A 23,473-nucleotide genomic window follows, 5' to 3' on the forward strand; every position below is an offset into this window, starting at 1 on the left:
GAGGTTTCTTGCACTTGAAATGATTGTCCTAGGGGGAACAATATCCGGGTACCCTATTTATATCGATTGCCTTACTTTCTCCTTTACTTATGCTCTCTCTCTTGTTCTTTTATCTTTGTTATTTCACATCTTGTCACACATATCATTATTCATCTTTCACTTAGTTAAGAAACAATTTAAGTGTTTTTATTCCTTAATCCCTGTGGATATGATGCCCCACTCATCTGGGATTTTATTACTTTGACAAACCTGTGTACTTGCGGGACATACGCAAGGGGTGTTGTCACGGACCGAATGGTTAGACATCCGAGGGGCATCATCAAGAACGTACTTGTGAAGGTTGACAAGTACATATTTCCTGTGGACTTTGTAGTGTTGGATGTTTATGAGGATATCGATGTCCCGCTGATACTTTGGAGGCCATTCTTGCATACTTCCAAGGCTCTTATCGACATGGATGGCGGGAAGTTGACTTTACAAGTTGGGGATGATAAGCTTGCATACTGACTCGCTGAATCCATAAGATATTTTCTAGACTTTGATGATACTCTTTATTTTCTTGACACTATGGATAAACTAATAGATGAATATGCACAGGAAATGATGAATCCGGACCCATATGAAGGGGTGGTAGATCAACAAGTGGAGAATAAAGAAGTGTTGATGCTTGGTCTAGAATAGAAGATGCACCCTACCCCAGGGATGATGAAGAATATTTTAAAAAGATGAAGCGTGCAATGAGACGTCACAAGAAACACCCCAAGGCTAATGAGGATATGCTAGAATGGAGTAAGGGTGACGAACCCTTGTGCGGTAACAAACTCGATAACTTCCCCTCTATCTTTTAAAGATTATGTTCATTATACTTTCAATTCATGGGTAAGAGGGAAACCTTCATCTATGAGCCCCCGTGAGGTAAGAAAAGGTACTTCAAACTAACTGACATTAAACAAGTGCTTCTTGGGAGGCAACCTAAGTTTTTACAAATTTTTTAGGTATTAGTTAGTGTTTGCTGAATAAGAGCTAAAGTGTTGGTGTCTTGATCTTCCACATGCTATTGTTGTGATTTTCTCGTTGACTTTTGGTGTTATCATGTGCTTAGTTGTGTGTGACAAAATATCTTGGTTGTTTGAGCGTGTTTTTCATGTTTCTTTGGTTACTTGTGCATATATAAGCAGGCTGTGAGTGTATATAAATGTGCAAAAATTTTCTACAGTGTATGTATTTTTTTAAGTCATCCAGAGAAGACACACAGCTGTGTGGAATTTCCACACCGGTGTGTGTTTTCGTTCAAAACGGATCCCAAGAGGACACAGGGGCGTGTGTCTACCCCTGTGAATAACCTTGTGACAGTCACACGTTCGTGTAGAATTTCCACACGGGCATGTATTTCTCTGTAGAAGTTCAGAGCTCTATCCCGAGAAGACACAGGGGCATGTGTCTACCACTATGTCTAACCTTGTGAATTACACACAGATGTGGGTAATTTCCACACGCCCATGTGAATTCCTGGAGAGAGTTCCCCTTCATCCCAAGAAGACACAGGGGTGTGTGACTGTCCCTTTGAATGTCCTTGTGAAGATCCACGTCCGTGTGGAATTTCCAAACGAGCGTGTGAAACACTTAGACGAATTTCTAGTATGGATAGAGGAGCCACAGCAGTGTGTGGATGTCCCTGTGTGTCGGGCGCACGGGCGTGGGGAATTTCTACATGGCCATGTGGATGCGTTTAGAGAAAGAATGCCATCCTGAGAGGACACAGGGGCTTATGTCTGCCCCTGTGAGGCTCTCCTATGGAGTCACACGGACGTGGGTAATTTCCACACGCCCGTGTAGATATATAAATTCAAAAGACCGTGATTTCTCTTTATAAATCTGGTTTGCATCTTCATTTTCAAACCCCGAACTTGCACCGTCAATTTAAAGAGATTTTACTTGAGTTTTCCAGCCGATTTCAATGTTTTCATTTTCATCATGTTAGTAAACCCTCATTCTCTCTTTTCTTCGCCATACTTGATTTTATTGGATTAAAACTTGTGATTGTACTATGTTTCTATGTTTAAATGGTTGATACACGCTTAGAATGAGTTTAGAAATGAAATTTTTGATGTATTTGTGGATTTTCACATAATGGTCATGTGGCTTTCACGCCCCGTGGATCCACATGGGCGTGTGGAATTTCCACACGACCGTATGGATTTCTGTAGTATTGCTATTTTGAATAAATTTGATCGATTTCTTTTCAATACTTGTAGATATGGCCCCAGGACAAAGAAGCAAGCCAGAAAGCATCACAGAGAGCACTTTCCTGAGCCGGAACACATAGAGTTTGTTGTTCTCGAGCATCAGGCTCGTTTCGAGTGTTTGTCCAAGTTGAAGTTTGGACAATCGCGTTTTCGAGATCTGAGCGCACTGAGAGAGATTTAGCGAGGCGATGAGATAGCTGATCAGATTGAAGAGCTGTTGGCCATGGAAAGTTGGAGGAGATTATTGTCGATTTATGAGCCAGTTATCCGCATATTAACGCTGGAGGTACTAGCATCTTTTCAATTTGACCGATCATACTCAAGATTTGATAGTGTAGACTCCCTATAGTTCAGAGCATTTGGGCATCATTACAGTATGAGCATCACATAGTTTTTCAGTGCGGCTTGGTTTATATGATGAAGCTTTTACTGACACTGAGGATTATGAGCGACTACCTACTGATTATCCTGGCAACTTGACTCCTTAGAGAGCATATAGGGCTTTATGTGGTCATGGTCAGTATGAGTCGGTAGTGTGGAAGGTGACTTGCCTTTCCCGTCCGAGCTATAGATATGTCCACGCGGTCCTGAGCATATCGGTAAGCTGCCATGGTGACAATACCAGAGTTCTAAGCTGGCAGGAGTTACTTTATCTATATTCCATGGTACTGAGCGAGCTGCTATATTTGGGACACATTGTGGCAGATTATTTGAGGCACCAGGCCAGTACGCGAGAGTAGGGGTATTGTTCTGAGGCCCATTCATCACCAGGCTCATAATCGGATTGGGTCAAATAAACACCATTTGGGTGGCCGAGAAGACTATAGTTCCATCTCCACTCGGCATAGAGACTATGCGATTAATGTACATGGTGAGGTGGTACAGGCCAAGCGTCTACGTTATGGTCATGCCCCTACCAGAGTCAGTAGAGCCAGCGCAGGAGCCTCAGCATGAGTAGATGGAAACATAGGCACCCCATGCAGTATAGGAGCCACGTCAAGTGCGCATGTTTTCTCCGTCTTGATCCTATGATCACTTTGAGAGGCTCGAGAGTGCTGTAGGGGTGCTACAAGCTGAGATAGCTGAGGTTCATGCCATAAAGACAGCGAACCACATTTAGGTGATGGCGCATCTCGACATCTTATAGCAGATTCTCGAGCAAGACACGACATCACCCTTTGTCATGAGACCGAGGACCCCTAAGGTATATCAAGCACTATCATCACCAGTTCTAGTATCAGTCGATCCACCAGTTACCTCTTCACTGCCACCAGCAGCAGCAGAGCGGCTACCAGCAGACACCAACGCTTGAGGCGTCTTTACTTTTCTTTGTTTTTAGTTTCTTTATTTTATTTTTGCATTATATTTTGGACTTGTACCACTCAGAAAGGATCTTCCTTATGAGTTTATATTTTCATTTCATTTTCTCGAGTTGTATTTCATTTCTTTATCTTTATATAGTCGAGTTTTATTTCGTTTTTGTTGAGCTTCAATGAACCTCCTTGTGTATGTGTGCAGATGGTCTTGTGAGTATGGACTTTGAGGAATAGTCATGAACATGGTCTTATTTTTGACTGTGTGTGCTCTACAACTCATTGAGACTCAACTCTCAATGAATATAGCTTCATCAAATGTACCATTCAGAGTTCAAGGGAGTATTGTTTCAATTGCCCACTTCTAAATATGCTTTCGATTGATTTATAGCATATTGTGCTTGCATGTGTACATTGAGGGCAATGTACATCTTAAGTATTGGGGGGAGTTCACATTATGCATATACATTACATAAGTTTTGACTGAAATTATATGCTCACGTAGCCAATGGCGGTTCACCTTAGTTACAATGGTCAAATTCTTAAGTCTAGGAGAATTTTTAATAATGAATGCTTTCATGCTCTAGTTTAGAATTGAATTTCTAGGAATTTTTGCCCGACTGACATTTGTTGCACTACTCGCTCTTAAAACCTTGTGGAAACTCAAGTTCGATGTTTAAGGGACTAGTTAGTTTTGTTTCTTATGTTAATTTTTGAAAAAAATGATGATTGTTTTGGTTGTGCATTTGGGGTGGAAAAAGCTATCACCTATGAAGTATGAAGCTACTCTCATAAGTCGGATACTAGTTATGCCCTAATAAGAGAAAGAGCTATCTCATGAGATTAGTGAAAGCTACGAGCCTAGTAGAAATAGCTACCACCTCGAAAGTGTGAAAGCCACCGTAGCGGTGGCTTCGAAAAGGGCTACCTTAGAGGATGTGTGAAGCTACTACCATCTCGTTGTTTTGTCTTTTACATAAATGAGTCCCCTATGCTTATAACTTTGAGGTGTATACATTTGGTTAACTTGAATAAGTCTACACACACTCACACGATTTCGGGATTGTTGCCATTTTTTATTCGAGTTTTTAGCTAGAGTATTGACTTTTCATATTTAGTGTTGAAATTCCCCTTACTTGTAGAATGCTTCCCTTGCATGCTTTGGTGAACTTAAGGCCAAGCACTTCCAATATTTCTTTCTTCTATGCTTCAATGTTTTATTTTTTTGCTTGGGAACAAGCAAAAGCTTAAGTGTGGGGGAGTTTGATAAGTGCTTGTGTATTAGTAATATGAAGTATTCTTTTCTTATGTTGAGCATTACTTTTCTCAGATTTTATCTCTAATACATGTGTATTTGTGTTCTTTTGTGCATGTAGGGTTATGGAGATAAATATAGAAGAAAGACGCCAAAGTAGATCACGAGTGCACTTAGTTGATGAAATCTTGGAGTGAATAAATGTGAAGACACAAGTCGTGCTCAAAGACATATGAGTGTGCCAATCTCCATGGTGTTCAAGGAAATATGCAAATTGGAGGGGCACAAAGGCAGTCACACTTATGTGTTCCGACTTGTGCAAAGCTAGCAAGATTGTTGTCAAATGTGCTTTTATTTAAAAATGTAGCTCAATCAACAGCGTAGACGTATGCCCGTTTATGTTGCCTGGATGAAAAGTGTGATTCGGGAGTATTTTGGCGGAGTACTATAACAGGTAATGTAGCAAATCACTTTAGCAATTTACTGTAAACCCTAGGATGATGTTGTTTCTTTTAATTGATGTTTTAATTGAGTTCCAATCTTAAATGCTTGTTGAATTGTTTTTTCCTTAGAGTGACACTAGGGTTGAGAATCCATTTTGGTAATCCATTTTGTTTCTTATGTTAATTTTTGAAAAAAATGATGATTGTTTTGGTTGTGCATTTGGGGTGGAAAAAGCTATCACCTATGAAGTATGAAGCTACTCTCATAAGTCGGATACTAGTTATTCCCTAATAAGAGAAAGAGCTATCTCATGGGATGAGTGAAAGCTACGAGCCTAGTTGAAATAGCTACCACCTCGAAAGTGTGAAAGCCACCGTAGCGGTGGCTTCGAAAAGGGCTACCTTAGAGGATGTGTGAAGCTACTACCATCTCGTTGTTTTGTCTTGTACATAAATGAGTCCCCTATGCTTATAACTTTGAGGTGTATACATTTGGTTAACTTGAATAAGTCTACACACACTCACACGATTTCGGGATTGTTGCCATTTTTTATTCGAGTTTTTAGCTAGAGTATTGACTTTTCGTATTTAGTGTTGAAATTCCCCTTACTTGTAGAATGCTTCCCTTGCATGCTTTGGTGAACTTAAGACCAAGCACTTCCAATATTTCTTTCTTCTATGCTTCAATGTTTTATTTTTTTGCTTGGGAACAAGCAAAAGCTTAAGTGTGGGGGAGTTTGATAAGTGCTTGTGTATTAGTAATATGAAGTATTCTTTTCTTATGTTGAGCATTACTTTTCTCAGATTTTATCTCTAATACATGTGTATTTGTGTTCTTTTGTGCATGTAGGGTTATGGAGATAAATATAGAAGAAAGACGCCAAAGTAGATTGCGAGTGCACTTAGTTGATGAAATCTTGGAGTGAATAAATGTGAAGACACAAGTCGTGCTCAAAGACATATGAGTGTGCCAATCTCCATGGTGTTCAAGGAAATATGCAAATTGGAGGGGCACAAAGGCAGTCACACTTATGTGTTCCGACTTGTGCAAAGCTAGCAAGATTGTTGTCAAATGTGCTTTTATTTAAAAATGCAGCTCAATCTACAGCGTAGACGTATGCCCGTTTATGTTGCCTGGATGAAAAGTGTGGATTCGGGAGTATTTTGGCGGAGTACTATAACATGTAATGTAGCAAATCACTTTAGCAATTTACTGTAAACCCTAGGATGATGTTATTTCTTTTAATTGATGTTTTAATTGAGTTCCAATCTTAAATGCTTGTTGAATTGTTTTTTCCTTAGAGTGACACTAGGGTTGAGAATCCATTTTGGTAATCCATTTTGTTTCTTATGTTAATTTTTGAAAAAAATGATGATTGTTTTGGTTGTGCATTTGGGGTGGAAAAAGCTATCACCTATGAAGTATGAAGCTACTCTCATAAGTCGGATACTAGTTATTCCCTAATAAGAGAAAGATCTATCTCATGGGATGAGTGAAAGCTACGAGCCTAGTAGAAATAGCTACCACCTCGAAAGTGTGAAAGCCACCGTAGCAGTTGAGGTGTCAAGATTGAGAGATTTCTCCACTGGGGCATAGTATATGGTTAGTCACGGTTGACCTTAAGTTTTTGGACTGTGTGCTTGAGGATCTCCATGACTCATTAAGCATTAGTTAGGGAACATAATGATTGGTCTTGCTCTTGAAACAGTTGTCCTAGGGTGAACAATGTCTGGGTGCCCCATTTATCGTCGATTGCCTCTCCTATCTTTGATTTGCACCTCCTTCTTCTTTTCTTATCTCTATTTGCATTGATTATTATTCACGTCATTATTGGTTCATCTTCATTTTAGTTAAATAGCAATCTTTGTGTTTCTAATCACTATTCCCTATGGATTCGACTACCTACTCACCGGGGTATTATTACTTTGACAAACCCGTGCACTTGCTGTACATAAGCAAAAGGGTGTTCGTCAAGTTTATATGTATGTGTGTGGCATGGTTGTGGATGATATTCATGTTTTTAGTTGGGAAATTGGAGTTAATTTGAGAAAAATTTCTCTACGGATGTGTTCTGCAAAAATTTTGCAGCCCACGCGGGGGCGTGGACTTTTCATGCGCCCATGTATAGTACCCACCCAACATGTGGAGTTTTCACACCCCCAAGTTCGGGAAATTGATGAAGAGGACCACTATTCACTATTTTCGTTCACACAACCCTTCATCTTTCTCACACACCCACACCAAGAATCATACATCTTGGTATCCCAACCATTTTTTTCTTAGTTATTTAAAGGTTTAGAAGAGTTTTCTAGCCATTAGGACAAGTCTTCTTCTTTGATTCACATTGGTAAGCTCTAAATTTTCTAACCTTCTACATGCCTGTATTTTTCAAAATATATGTCGATTTATTGGTTCTTAGGCATTGTTGTTCATGTAAATCACCTTAATATGCTTAAGAATGCATGTAAATTAAGTTTAGAGGGCTGTTGGGCCCTTGCATTGGCCTCCTGGCAAAGTTCAGGCACCCACGCGGGAGCGTGACTGAGCCCACGCGATCACGTGGGCTGGCAGGCAGCCCACACGCCCACATGGGTATGCCATGTGGTCGCGTGGGCTGTCTGAACACCACCAGGACAGCCACGCGATGGTCACGTGGCTTCTTTGGCACACTGAATAGCTCCCACGCGCCCGTGAGGGGTGGAAACATGGCCAATAAAGCCACCCGGGTGCGTGGATTTCCTACACCTTGCCATCTTATAAAAATTTGCATTTCTTTGGCAATTATCTTATAGGTATGACAGTAAAGACTGAAAATCTTGTTCCAAAATGCATTGATCATATACGGTTAACCTTGGATGAGGGCATTATTTTGATACACCGGCAACACTCCAGAAGATGATGTCAATGCTTGACATGTTCCACTCAGGATTCTTTAGTTTTCTTTACTTTTGTTTTCAGTTTTAGTTTTCTTTATTTTATCTTTGTGCTTTGTTTTGTTTATACGAGTTTATGCTTCATTTGTGTTACTTATAAGAACTTGTGCATCTTTTCTATTTTGTTGAGCTTCACGGAACCCCTTGTATCCGTGTAGATGGCCTTGTGACCGATGTTGATGATGTTTTTTGTCATAGACACGACCATTTGACTTTGTCATTTGGTCGTGTGAGCTTCACAACCCAATGAATACAACACACCCATGAGTTCGACTTCACCAAACAATGAATGAGGAGTTCAAGGGAGTAATATTTTAATTGCATTCCCACACACATTATGCTTCCATTGATGCTATTTTTATTGTGTTGACATGCGTACATTGAAGACAATGTATATCTTAAGTGTGGGGGAGGGTTCACCATATACATGACTTTTACTTGTGTTTTCATGAGCATGATCTTGTTGCCAATGAAGGTTCACCTTAGGGTTAAGAGTTTAAATCTTAGTTTTTGAAGATTGTAAAAATTAGATTTTATCATGCTCTAGTTTTCACCCAATTTTCTTGAATATGTTTATCCGATTGCTCTTTATGCACTTTTCTCACTCATTAGACCTACGAAGACTCTAGTTTATTATTTTTGGGACTTTAGTATGCTAGTTTTCTTCTGAAAAAGAAATCAGAAAAATTGAAAAAAAAATTGAAAAAAATTTGGGAATTATGTGTGCATAGGGGATGGAAAGAGCTACCACCCATGATGTATGTAGCTACTCTCATAAGTCGGATACTTGTTATGCCCTAATAGAGAAAGAGCTATCTTATGGGATGTGTGAAAGCTACCACCCTTGGTAGAATGAGCTACCACCTCTGAAGTGTGGAAGCCACTCGGGAGGCATCTTGGGAAAAGGCTACCTTAGAGGATTGTGTGAAGCTACTACCTATTATTATTGTTTATAAATAAGTCCCGTGTTAATAAGAACTTAGTAGTGGACATAGTGTTGACATGAGTTGAGTTTTTCACACACACACACATACACACACACACTCACACGCTTTCAGACTTCATCATATTCAATTTTGATTGGATTATTTGCCAGAGCATTGATTGTTTTGTCTAGTGTTTTATTTTCTCCATAACATTAGAATTTTATTCTTGTCTCCATTAGAGTTAGAACTCCAAGGTTGAAGATGGTTGAGAGGGTGAGTCATGAGATAGTGGAGTGTCCCCTCTCTCTTCCGATTGAATGTTTCCTATCTTTGTATTCCCTAGACTCTATGCAACCATATTTGGTGTGAGACATGAGATTGAGAGATTTCTCCACCGGGACCTTGTTGGGGTTAGGGATCCTTCGCTGGGAAATCGGGTTGGATCTATTTTTAGGAATCTGTTTCACTCTTAGGTATCCCTAGAGCATTACCTGGGTACCTCATCCAAATTGATTGAGATCTCCCTCAATTTTACCCTTGCATATTCATCTCGGTATTCATGTCTTCACACATTAGATCACCACACCATCCCATTTATCATTAGGCAAGATAGAAGAGAAGCAGTTAGTACTAGTAACCTTGTCCCTGTGGATTCGACTACCCAACTCACCAGGTATTCTATTACTTCGATACCCGTGTGATAAGTGCTTGTGCGATAAGAATGCGAAATGTTCTTTCCTTATGATGAGCATTACTTTTATCGGGTTTTAAAACTAACATGTGTGTATTTATGTTACTTGTATGCAGATAGGGTTGTGAGGCCGAATATTAGAGAAAGAAGCCAATGTGGATCGCAAATGCACCAATTGGAGGAAATCTTGAGAAGGTTCAAACTCAAAGACATAAGTCGGGTTCGAAATGTGGGAATGTGTGCCAAACTCGTCGTATTCAAGTTAGCACAACGATTTGGAGGAGCACAAGGACAGTCACATTCAAGCATTCCGTCTTGTGAATGTATAACAAGATCTATAGCAACATGTCCATTATTGAAGAAGTAAAGCGATCTATGACGTAATCGTTTGCCTGTTTATGTTACCTCGATGAAAGCATGGATTCGGGGGTGTTTCGGGATGGTACTGTAGTAAAACACTGTATAAGGTACTGTTCACAGCCACCCGAAGAAGGATGAAAACAGAGAATTCGCACGGGCGTGCGTTAATTCCATATGCCCGAGTTAAAAATCCACACGGGCACCCACTGAGGCATGCGGATTCCCGATTCCAGCCCTTTAAAAGCCGATTCCAGCCCCGATTTCAGAATTCTTTTCTCCACCTTTTCCCAAACTTAAGAAAGGACGACGGCTAGGGTTTTGAGAGGTATTGGCTAAGGATTTGGAGATGTTCTATAGCTCTGACATCACGCTCCGTTTGGAAGAAGGTTAGTGGAAGAGCTTTTGTCGGCACTGATCCGGCGAGGTGTATACTAGGCCGGACAAAGGGACCCTTGGTCAATTAGAGGACTCTCCACAAGACCATTGCCACGACTATCAAGGGGGTTTTCTATGGATTCTTTGCTTTTACATTTGATTTCATTGATTGTAATTAGCTCCATGGAAAGCTAAATCCCCTTGTGGGTACTTGGGCATTTGTGAACCCTAGGATGTATTTGTTTCATTGAACCTCTTTATTATGCTTTCAATTAATTGATGTCTTATTTGAGTTCCAATCTTGAATGCTTGATTGTATAAATGCTTCCTTAGAGTGACACTAGGGTTGAGAGTTCTTGTTGGTAACCCTTGTGAGTGAGTGACACACCACGAAAGTCAGACAAAGCTAGATTGGAGAGGGTTTAGAGGGTGAGTCGAGAGGTAGAAGAGCATCCCCTTTCCCCCCCGTTGTGATTTATTCTACCTCTATTTTCTTAAGTTCTTTGCGGTCATAGTAGAGTGAATGGGCTAAAGGATGACCTTCCGCTGGGGCTTAGTTGCGGGTGAAACGGAGTGAAGCGTTGAAGTGATTTTAGGACCTAGGGCTTAACTGTGGCTAGGGACCTTCCACCTGGACCAAAGGGTTAGGTCTACATCTAGGAAGAGGATTTATCATTTGGAATCCCTAGAACTCATTGCGATTTTATACGAGTGCGAGGTGGAGATGTTATTCAATTTCTCCTTCGGGACATGTATAGAGTTAGGCATGGTTGACCTAGGCGGAACAATATCCGGGTACCCCATTTATATCGATTGCCTTACCTTCTCCTTTACTTGTGCTCTCTTTCTTGTTCTTTTACTTTTGTGTTATTTTACATCTTGTCACATATATCACTATTCATCTTTCACTTAGTTAAGAAACAATTTAAGTGGTTTTATTCCCTACTCCCTCTGGATAAGATACCCCACACTTCTGGGATTTTATTACTTCGACAAACCCGTGCACTTGTGGGACATATACAAGGGGCGTGGTCAAGATTTTGGTGCCGTTGCCTGGTTTAGGCATTTAGAGGTACTTTGCACTTTGTGTTCTTAGCTATTCAGTCATTCAATATAGTCCATTTCTTCTTATTCTATTATTATTCTAATTTCTTTTTCTTTCTTTTTGGTGCAGCTCCAAGTTATGACCTGAGGGAACCCCTCAATATTGATTTAAGGAGATCCCAAGCTTGAACGTACACTTAGACAAAAAAGGGAAAGAACATGTGCAAGAACAGTCTAATCTAGCTAATTTAGAAGTAGAAGAATTTGAAAACATGGCAGAACAGAATGAACAACAGCGGACATTATCCGATTATGCCAGATCTTCAGTATTGGGTACACAATCGAGTATTATGCATCCCTCGATTACAGCTCAGAACTTTGAGCTAAAGCCGGTATTCATCCACATGTTACAGCAATCTGCACAGTTCAATGGTTTGGCCGATGAGGATCCAAACGGTCATATAGAGAACTTTCTTGAGGTGTGTGATATGCTTAAGATAAACAGGGTGACGGATGATGCAATCAAGGTGAGAGCCTTCATATTTTCCTCAAAAGGGAGAGCGAAGCAGTGGCTACATTCATTGCCTAGAGCATCGATTACCGCATGGGAGGAGATGGTAGAAGCTTTTCTGGCCCGTTATTTCCCTCCCGGAAAATCTACAAAACTTAGGAATGAGATCTCATCCTTTGTACAATTAGAATTGGAGTCTCTATTTGAGTTGTGGGAAAGGTTCAAGGAGCTCCTAAGAAAGTGCCCGCAAAAAGGATTCCCTGAGTGGATGATTGTTCAGACCTTTTACAACTGGTTGAATACGAGTACAAGGCAACTCTTCGATACGGTATTAGGAGGTACCTTAGGTAGCAATACCCCTAGTAAGGCCCATCAACTAATTGAAGAAATGGGGTTAAATAGCTACCAATGGAATGCTAGGGAGAAGAAAAAGGTTGCCGGGCTCCATGAGATAGATGCAGTAACTTCATTGGCCGCTCAAGTGGAATCATTGAGTTAGAAGTTAGATATTCTAACTTCGAATAGAGTGGCGGCCATGACTACTTGCACCGGGTGTGATGGAGGACATACCCCCTGCGATTGCCCGATCTCTATTGGTGATGTATCTTCGGTTGAGAATGTCGATTTTGTGGGTAATGCAATGAGGAACCAAGGGAATCCATATAGCAACACCTACATTCCGGGTTGGAAGAATCATCCTAATTTTTTGGGGAGCAACCAATGTCCACAAAAGGCCATGGGGCCACCGGGTGTCCAACAACAACAAGCCCCAAACATGGAAAACTGAGTTTGAGGTTTGGAGACCCGAATGACCGATTTGGAGAAGGCCTTGACTAGGTTTGTGCAATCGTCAGATACAAGGTTTCAATCAGTCGAGCCTAACTTCGCAACCACACCACCTCTTTCCACAATCTTGAAAATCAGGTGGGGCAAATTGCCAAGTCTCTATCGGAAAGGCCACAAGGAAGCTTGCTGTGTAATACTGACACCAACCCTAGAGAGCATGTGAAGGTGATCACTTTGAGAAGTGGTTGTGAGGCTGAGGGTAGGTTTCCGAGTGTGAGGCCTAATGAACATGCACCCTAGGTTATAGAGATTGAGGAGGGAGCATGCAAGGAGAAGGAGGTGGCACCCCCACCTTTCAAACCAAGAATCCCATATCCCTCTAGATTGAAGAATGACCAAGGGGATGAAGTGTACAAGAAGTTTTTGAGTTTGTCCAAGCAATTCCACATCAATATTCCTTTTGTTGAGGCATTGGCCCAAATGCTTAAGTATGCAAAATTCTTGAAGGACTTGTTAACTAACAAGAGGAAGTTAGAGGAGAGTGCTTCAGTGATCTTAGATGAGTCTTGCTCGGCGGTGTTGCAAAAGAACATGGCAAACAAGAAGAAAGACCTGGGAAGCTTCATCATTCCATGTAGTATTGGCAATTTGGATGAAGAAATGGCATTGGTAGACTCGGGGGGCCAGTATCAATGTTACGCTATGCACTTTCTTTCAGAAGCTAGGCTTGGACGAGCCTAGACCCACTCGGATGACTTTGCAACTGGCGGATCGAACTGTGAGACATCCGAGGGGTATCATCGAAGATGTTCTTGTCAAGGTAGACAAGTACATTTTTCCTATAGATTTTGTATTGCTAGACGTCAATGAGGATGTGGATGTACCTTTGATACTTGAGAGACCATTCTTGCGGACTTCCAAGGCATTGATTGACATAGACGGCGGGGAGCTAACATTGAGAGTTGGAGATGACAAGCTCACATACCGCCTTGCTGAAGCCATGCGGCATTCTCTTGATTTTGATGATACTTTGTATTTTCTAAACACTACTGATGAGATTGTTGATGAATACATGTAGGAAATGATCAATCCGGACCCGTACGAGGGTTTGTTCGACCAAGAGATGGAAAATGAGATGTTATGATGCTTGGTTTGATTGAAGAAGTACCATCTACTCTGGGGATCATGAAGAAGGTGCTTCAGAAGATGAAGAAGGCGAGGAGACGCCACCAGAAATGCTCTAAGGCTGTTAAAGATGCACGTAAACTGAACAAATTCGATGCACCATTGCTAGGTGGTATCAAGCCCGATAATTCCCCCTCTACCTTCAAGAGACTTTGTTCATCATGCTTTCAAGCTATGGGTAAGAGGCCAACTTTCATCTATGAACCCCCGTGATGTAAGACTTGGTACGTCAATCTTAGTGATGTAAAACAAGCTCTTCTTGGGAGGCAACCCAAGTTTTTAATGTTTTTCTAGTTTTTAGTTAGTATTTGTATGAATAAGGCTTTAAGTGTTGGTGTCATGATTCTTAGATGCTTTTGCTGTGATTTTATTGTTGACATTATGGTGTTATCATCTGCCTAATCGTGTGTGGCAAAGAATCTTGGTCGTTTGAGCGTGTTTTTCGTGTTTTCTCTGGTTAAAAATTACCTTGTTAGGCAGGCTCTGAGTGTATATCTGTGTTGAGGAATTTTCTGCAGAGCCTGTAAAGTTCTCTTAGTGTCCGGAGACAACATACGCCAGTGTGGAATTTCCGCATGGGCGTGTGTTTTCGTTCAGAGCTCATCCAGAGATGGTACAAGGGCGTGGACTCACCCCTGTGAGCGACCTTGTGATTTCCACACGCCCGTGGGTAATTTTCACACGGGCATGTGTTTTCCTACAGAGACTTTGCAAATTATCTTGAGAGCACACAGAGGCGTGGACTCGTCCCTGTCGGTGAACCTGTAACAAATGCACGAGTGTGGATATTTTCCGCACGCCCATGTGGATCTCTGTAGAAGAGCTCTCTGCATCCCGAGAAGTCACAGGTGCATGCATTTGCCCATGTGAGTTGGGCCTGTGAATGACAACACCCGTGCGGAATTTCCGCACGGGTGTGCGAAACACTTAGATGATTCTCTCGGTTGGACAGAGAAGCCACAGGGGCGTGCGGTTGCCCGTGTGTGTCGGGTGCACGGGTATGAGTATTTTCCGCACGCCCATATGGATGCTTTCAAAGAGGTTGAGTGCTTTCCGGAGAGCACATAGGGGCGTGCATCTGCCCCTGTGAAGCTCTCTTGTGGAGGCGCACGGGCGTGAGTAATTTACGCACACCCTCGTGGATCCACAGAATTCCAAGAGACGAGAGTTTTCCTTTAAAATCTTCTTGAATTCTCCTCTTCTTCACTTCCAATCTCTCAAATATTGCCTGTTGGTCAGTCTCCTGGCCCACATATCATTGTTTTAGAGGGTTTCCAATCAATTTCACTGCCGAATTCAAAGTTTTCATACCTATTTCATCGGTAAACCTATATACTCTCTCTTCTTCGCCAATTCTTGTTTTTAACAAATCAAAAGTCTTGAGTTCCATGTAATTTCCACTTTATACTAGTTTATGCATGTTTAGAAACCATTTAACAATGGTTTTAAGTTGTAATCTTGGAGCATTGACATGCAACCGTGCGGATTTCACTCCCCTTAGATCCACATGGGCATGGGTAATTTCCACAGGCCCATGTGGAATTCTGCAGTATTATTTCTAGCGATTTGATTGATCATTTTCTCGTCAATTCTTGTAGATATGGCACCTTGTTCGAAGAAGCATGAAGTTAAGCATCCCAGAGAGACCCCACCTAAGCCAGTACACATGGAATTCTCGAATCCCGAGCATCAGGCTTGATTTAAGAGATTATTAGCACTTAGTTTTGGTCAGTCTTACTTTGTGGATTTGAGTGTGTTGAGAAAGATTCAGAGGGGTGATGAGCTAGCTGATGAGATTGATGAGATTCTAGCAGTGGAAAGCTAGAGAAGATTATTGACTATCCAAGAGCCTGTTTCCGTGTGTTGACGCTAGAGGTGTTGGCGTCTTTCGAGTTTGATCAGCCATATGGGAGATTTGACACCGTGAATGCTATATAGTTCTAAGTATTTGGACATCTATTTTGCATGACTGTCACTGAGTTCTCCGTTCATATGGGTTTGTATGACGAAACCTACATAGGTACAGAGGAATATGGACGCTTGCCAGCGGATTTCCTGAGCACAGTGACTCCACAGCAAGCGTACCAAGTATTGTGTTGACATGGGTAGTATGAACCAGGAGTGTCCAAGGCCACCAGTCTATCTCGGCTGAGCTACAGATACTTACAATAAGTCCTCAGCAGGTCTGTATCCGGTTGTCGTTACAACACAGCTGTTTTGAGCACGGAGGACCTACTCTATTTACTCCATGGTCTGCAATGTGCCGATTCACCTCGTGCACATAGTGGCAGACGTCTTGAGGTACTAGGGCCAATTTACAAGAGTAGGAGTATTATTCGCTGGTTCCTACATCACTAGACTCATCTTGGGGATGGGTTTTCTGGATGCCATCCGCGGTGCCAAGAGGACAGTCGTGCCTTCTCCCCTTGGATTGATACGATTAGGATAATGGGGTTGGTATGTAGATGTGGGCCTAGAACATACATTCTAGCTATGGCTGCTCTAGAGATCGCTGAGGGCTGAAAGGATGCAGTGGAGGATTCACGATAGGTTCCTGAGCCTAAGTTTGCACCGATAGGGACCGGAGGACCCCTTGTAGCGCAGGAGACACTCTGGCGTCCAGTACCTATTTTTCCTCCCTCTCGAGCTCATGATCATTTTGAGAGGCTCGAGAATGCTGTGGGTGAGCTTCGGTCCTAGCTCACGGAGGTCCGAACTCTACAGGCTGCTCAGTATGCGGGGATGATGGCGCGTCATGACATCGTACAGTAGCTATTAGAGTCCTCACCCTTTATCAGGAGACCGAGGACCCCTCCGGCATCACCACCACTATTTCCACTGGCACCATCTGATTTAGCACCCGCAACACCAACAGAGCCGACAACAGACGACACTGACACTTAACTTTGTTTCTATCGTTTTATTACTTTTTTGCATTTCATTTTGTACTTGTATACTCAGAAAGGTCTTCTTTCTATTGTTTTGATTTAGCGTTGAAGTGATTTTAGCACCTAGGGCTTAACTGTGGCTAGGGATCTTCCACCTTGACCAAAGGGTTAGGTCTACATCTACGAAGAGAATTTATCGTTTGGAATCCCTAGAACTCATTGTGATTCTATACGAGTGCGAGGTTGAGAGTTTCTTCAATTTCCCCTCCAGGACATGTATAGAGTTAGGCATGGTTGACCTTAGATTTCGGACTATGTATTTTAGGATCTCCATGACTCATTATTGCATCAGTTATAAAGTCTAATAAAGAGTTCTTGAACTTGAAACGATTGTTCTAGGTGGAACAATATCTGGGTACCCCATTTATATCGATTGCCTTGCCTTCTCCTTTACTTGTGCTCTCTTTTTTGTTCTTTTACTTTTGCATTATTTTACATATTTTCACACATATCACTGTTCATCTTTCACTTAGTTAAGAAACAATTTAAGTGTTTTTATTCCCTACTGCCTGTGGATACGATAACCTACTCATCTGGGATTTTATTACTTCGACAAACCGATGCACTTTCAGTTCACACGTAATTCGGGTAAGTGTTAAATTTTGCGTACTTGAGCATTTGTAAAAGGGCTTCGACAAGGGTATGTCTATTTAAAGTTGCTTGAAGATGTTAAGGAAAATCTTGAATTGAGCATCTTCTTTGTCTTGCTTAAGCCTTGTTGGGTATGGCACTAAAAGCTTGTATTTAGGGACCTTTGAAGCTAGAGGTTAGGAACAAGTTTTATCTTGTTTTGTCCCACTCTTTTCATTCACCTTTTCAGTGGGGCTAGGGTCTTCCTAAATGACTACCCTATCATTTAAAGCTCTTCGGCCCTCCTTAGTCCTTGCCCCCTATTGCTTCCCACTCCTATGAGTGATGGCCATAGGGTTGAGGTGCTCCCTTGAATTCGATTCTGTGTTACTTAGGATGCTACCTTGGGTCGTCAAGTAATACCCCTCATGCAAGCACGAGGTGGTTTTATTCCCAAGGCCCAAGAAGCTACACTTATGACACACCCCTTACGTGTGTGTACCGCAAGTCCATGAGTTGTCAAAGTAATAAAATACCCTGGTGAGTGGGTAGTCATATCCATAGGGAATATTGCTCAGAAACGCAAGTATTGCTATTTAACTATTGTGAAAATAATTGATGAGTTGTGTGAACAATATCAATGCAAATAAAAATAAAGAAAAGAAAAGAAAGTGCAATATGAATAAGGAGAGGCAATCAATAGAAAATGGGGCACCCGCACATTACTCACCCTAGGACTATTGTTAAAAGTGCAAGACTAATCATTATGCCTCCTAACCGATGTTTAATGAGTTGTAGAAATCAAATACACATGGTCTCAAACCTAAGATCAACCGTGACTAACCCTACACTATGTCCTGGTGAAAAAGAATACCTCAATGCCTCACACTGTGCAAGGTGACTTAAAGCTCTAGGGACTCCAAGTGATAAACCTTATTAACTAATATAGATCTACCCCTTTGTTCCAAGAGAAAGAGCCCTAGTCATAATTAAGCCCCAGCAATAAGGATTACTTCAGGACTTCACTCTGTTGCTTGCACAACTAAACCCCAGCAGAGTTTGTCTCTTATTACTTCACTCTATCGTGACCGCAAAAAACTCTTGGAATATGGAGGTAGGATAAATCACAACAGAAGGGTAAGGGGATGTTCCGCTACCTCTCGATTCACCCTCTCGATCCTCTCCAACCTAGCTTTATCTAATCCTAATGGAGTGTCACTCATCCACTAGGATTACTAAGATGGATTCTCAACCCTAGTATCACTCTAAGGGAAAATCAATACAATAAGCATTCAAAAATGGAACTCAATTAAAGCATCAACTAAGGAAGCATAATAATGGTCAACGAAACAAAATCATCCTAAGCTTTACAAAGTCCAAGTGCCCACTAGGGGTTTATCTCTCCATAGAGCAATACACAATCAACAGTGAAATCAATAGTGAAAATATGCAATCCATAGATAAAACCCTCTTGTAGTCCGTATCGATGGCCTTGTGGAGCCGCCTCCAAAGTTTCCCTTGTCAAGCCTAGGGCGCACCTTGATGAATCAATGATCACAAATACTGCCCCAATAACTTTCCTCCAAAGAAACGTGATGTTGAAGGCTGTAGAACCACTCTGAAAACCTAGGCAAAGCCTCTCCAAACCCTAGCCGTGAGCGTCTCCAAAGATGGGAAAAAGATAAGGAAAAGATTCTTCAAAACGTCTCAAGTCGCGGTATTTATATGGGCTGGAATCGGGCATCCACACGGGCGTGTGAAATTTCAACATAGCCACGTGGATTTACAGACTTTGGTTTTTTTCCACTCGCTGTGAATAGTAACTGCTATAGTGATTTACTACAGTAATTTGGTACAATAAACTTCTACAGTACTCGCCGGAATGCTCCCAAGTCCACTCTTTGAATTGAGGCCACATGAATAGGCACACATTAATAGGGTAGATCGCGTCGCGTATTCATTGAAACCATATTGATGAAGATCTTGCTAGCATTGCAAGTCAAAAGACATGAGTGTCACTGTGATTTCTTCCCCGCATGTGTACGGGATCGCCAAGTAATACCTCATGTAAAGACACAAGGATCGTAGTTTACGGGCCTAAGGATCTCCTATTACTCCTTATCGACCTATTATCTAGCCTAAGATCTTAAGTGATGGAATTTACCATACTAGGTGCAATTAAAGCTAAATACATGATTACCAACAAATTAGAGAAAGCAAGCAATGATCAAGCAAGAAAACCAATGTAATGCAAAGACCTATGGATGTGAATCCCTTGAGGGGTCATCATGATACATGGATGAAGAACAAAAGATGCAAGGGTAATTTGGACCAAGAGATTTCTAGATTAGAACAACCCCAATTTCTCGGCGATTAAACCCTAATCCCATATGAATGTTGATAGGAATTTCTTCCAAATCCACATTCCTACGATTGCAGTAAGTACAAGAAAATCTCAAAGTAGGGATAAACTCATTCTAAGTTCACCCCTTCAAATCCATTCACGATTTAATACATGCCAGTAGGTCACATCTACATCCATCACTCATAAAAGAACTATGGATTTATCCTTAGTGTAGCTTGTAGCATGAAAAAAATGGATCAAATCTGAAAATAACCCAAGCATGGAATTAACAAGTAATCATCCAAAATGCATGATAACACTCCCTAGATGAAATGGTAAAGGAGGAGGTAGAAACTGTGCCGAATGACACTTCCCCTGCCCAAAGAATTCCAAATGATGCTTCTTCTAGCCGTGGGTCTCCTTCCCTCAAATAGTTGTCGATCTCCCCTTGAATGATGGTATTTTCTTGCTGTGAGAGCCTTTGACCTTGCCCTTAAATGATCTCCTCGTTTCCTTGCCCTTCTTCTTCTTCCCAAGGTCGCTCAAGGTCACCCAAGAAGTCTCTCAAAATTTGTCCTAATAAAAGTCCTCATTCTGCCCTAAAAATATGCATTTATACTCTCCACGGCATATGGGCCATATAGGCGCCGTATGGGGGGGACATATAACATTCAAATACCTAAATTTTCGCTTCATACGGGGTGCATATTGGTTCCATATGAGGTTCATATGGCCTCCATACTGGCTGTATGGGGCTGCAAGAAATTCTGGGCAGAGAACTTCAAACCATCCCACTGCTACGGTGTTACTACAGTAACTTCATTGCATTAGTTCTTCTATAGTAACTATGCTACAGTACTTTGGGACTGTTTTTTCTTCTTTTTGCCTAAATTATATCATCATGTTCTTGATGCTTTCTTGTGCCCTACAAAGCACATAGTACACAATTAAGCACAAAATGGGCATCAAACGTCACAAAATACATGCAAAGTGTATAAGATACGTATAGAAAAATACCTACATTTAGACACTTATCAAATATCCCTGCAATTAAGCGTTGCTTGTCCCCAAGCAAATAACTCATGAAAAACAAAGAGACTGAAAGTGGGTAAATGCAATATCTCTGGCTCAAGAAAAGTCTAAGAATTTAAAAGTAATGGACAATGATAAATAGATGTTAAGTTAACGTCAATAAGCATAATAAAAATACACTGTCTCACCCTTAATATGTATGTGCCGTGTAAGTGAATCCTATATCTCATTTGTCCTGATATGGTCTAGCCTAAGAACTTCATTCAGTACAGCTCTAGATGCTAATCACTCCATATACAAAGAATACTAAGTCTTAAACTACTTAGTGCTAATTCAATAGCCAAGTATGTTCCTTCTAATTTTAACGCTCGAAACTAAATCCTCTTTCTTCTCAAAAACTTTGATAGGTACTCAAAAAGATCACTAGGGTTTTTATTTTCATTTCATCATTCATTTCTTTTTTTCGAGACCGACTAACGTAGATTGCACCAACATCATTTTGAAATCTTTCTGGAGGGTGCACATGCTGGTTAGGCACAAAAGCCACCGAACTACTCGATTACAGTCTACATAGATGCATTCATACTTAAGTAGCAGAGGAATACTTACATAGACTCGTTTTCATTCATTTTTTTTTTCACACACTCACCCTAGATCACATCTTCAGAGTACTCTACATGCCACAAAACTAGGATTAGTGATAAGTGCTTGTGCGATATGAATGCGAAGCGTTCATTCCTTATGTTGAGCATTACTTTCCTCAGTTTCCTACATTAATATGTGTGTTTTTATGTTACTTTTACGCAGGTAGGGTTGTGAGGCAGAGTATAAAGGAAATGGGCCAATGTGGATCATAATGCACCTATTTTGGAGGAGATCTTGTTAAGGTTCAAACGCGAAGACATAGGTCAGGTGTGAGATGCTAGAGTGTGTGCCAACCTCCTCGCATTCGAGTGAGCACATCTATTTAGAGGGGCACAAAGGCAGTAACGCTCAAGTATTCCGACTTATGCATATAAGAACAAGAGCCCCGCCAACATGTACATCATTGAAGAAGCAAGTGATTCACGACGTGAATGTGTGCCCGTTTGCGTTACCCCGATGAAAGTATGGACTTGGGAAGTTAATCAGGTCGAAGACTGTAGCAGAGCACTGTAGCAATAACGTAACAATTACTGTAGCAACACTGTTCACAGCCGGCCGAGAAATCAGAGAAACAGAGAATCCACACGGGCATGTGGAAATTATCCACGCCCGTGTGGAAATTACGCACGGGCGCATGTATCGTCCACGCCCGTGGAGTTGCCAGATTCCAGCCCTATTTAAAGCCGATTCAGCCCCGATATTGGTATTCTTTTCTCCATCTTTTTCCCAACTTGTGAGAGGAATTCGGCTAGGGTTTCGAGTGGTATTGGCCAAGGTTTTGGAGAAGTTCTACGGCTCTGACATCGTGATTCCATTAGGAAGAAGGTTAGTAGGGGAGCTTCGATCGAGGCGTATCCTATACCGGATGAAGGAATCTTTGGACGACGAGTAGAGGACTCTCCACAAGACCATCGACACGACCATCGAGGGGGTTTCTTTATGGATTCATTGCTTTTACATTCGATTTCTTTGATTGTATTAAGCTCCATGGAGAGCTAAACCCCTAGTGGGTACTTGGATGATTGCGAACCCTAGGATGTATTCGTTTCATTGAACTTCTTTATTATGCTTTCAATAAATTGATGTTTATTGTGAGTTCCAACCTTGAATGCTTTATTGTATTAACATTTCCCCTAGAGTGACACTAGGGTTGAGAGTTCTTGTTGGTAACCTTGTGAGTGAGTGACACACCACTAGCGTTAGACAAAGCTATGTTGGAGAGGGTTGAGATTCTACCTCCGTTCCTCGAGTTCTTTGCGGCCATAATGGAGTGAATGGTCTAAGGGATGAACCTCCGCTGGGGCCTAGTTGCGCGTGCAATGAAGTGAAGCGTTGAGAGGATCTTAGTATCTGGGGCTTAATTGTGGCTAGGGACCATCCATCTTGAATAAAGGGGTACGTCTATATTTAGGAAGAGATTTATCACTTGGAATCCCTAGAGCTCATTGCAACTCTATGCGAGTGCAAGGTGTTGAGATTATTCGATTTCTCCTCCGGGACATGTATAGAGTTAGGCATAGTTGACCTTAGATTTGGGACTATGTATGTAAGGATTTCCATGACTCACCATTGCATTGATTAGGAAGCATAATAGAGAGTTCTTGCACTTGAAGCGATCATCCTAGATGAAGCATTATCCGAGTACCCCATTCTTTATCGATTGCCTTACCCTCTTCTTACTTTTGCTCTTTCACTTGTTGTTTTTATTGTTGAGAATTGAATCAATTTCACACTTATCACTATTGATATTCCACATAGCCAAGAATGAAATTAAGTATTTTCACTCCCTACTCCCTGTGGATTCAACCCCGCTCACCCGGGATTATTACTTTGACAAGCCCGTGCACTTGCGGGATATAAGCAAG

At 41.5% G+C, this 23,473-nt stretch overlaps 1 non-coding gene across 1 annotated transcript; it reads right to left on the reverse strand.

Moving 5' to 3' along the window:
* Nucleotides 1–12,249: 12,249 nt before the first annotated feature.
* Nucleotides 12,250–12,356, reverse strand: LOC120257734. The gene has a single exon (XR_005535823.1). It is a non-coding gene; the product is annotated as a small nucleolar RNA R71 (small nucleolar RNA).
* Between the last annotated feature and the right edge of the window lie 11,117 nt (nt 12,357–23,473).

The sequence above is a fragment of the Dioscorea cayenensis genome, chromosome 3 (genome assembly GCF_009730915.1).
Source record: "Dioscorea cayenensis subsp. rotundata cultivar TDr96_F1 chromosome 3, TDr96_F1_v2_PseudoChromosome.rev07_lg8_w22 25.fasta, whole genome shotgun sequence".
Classification (NCBI taxonomy): Eukaryota; Viridiplantae; Streptophyta; class Magnoliopsida; order Dioscoreales; family Dioscoreaceae; genus Dioscorea; species Dioscorea cayenensis.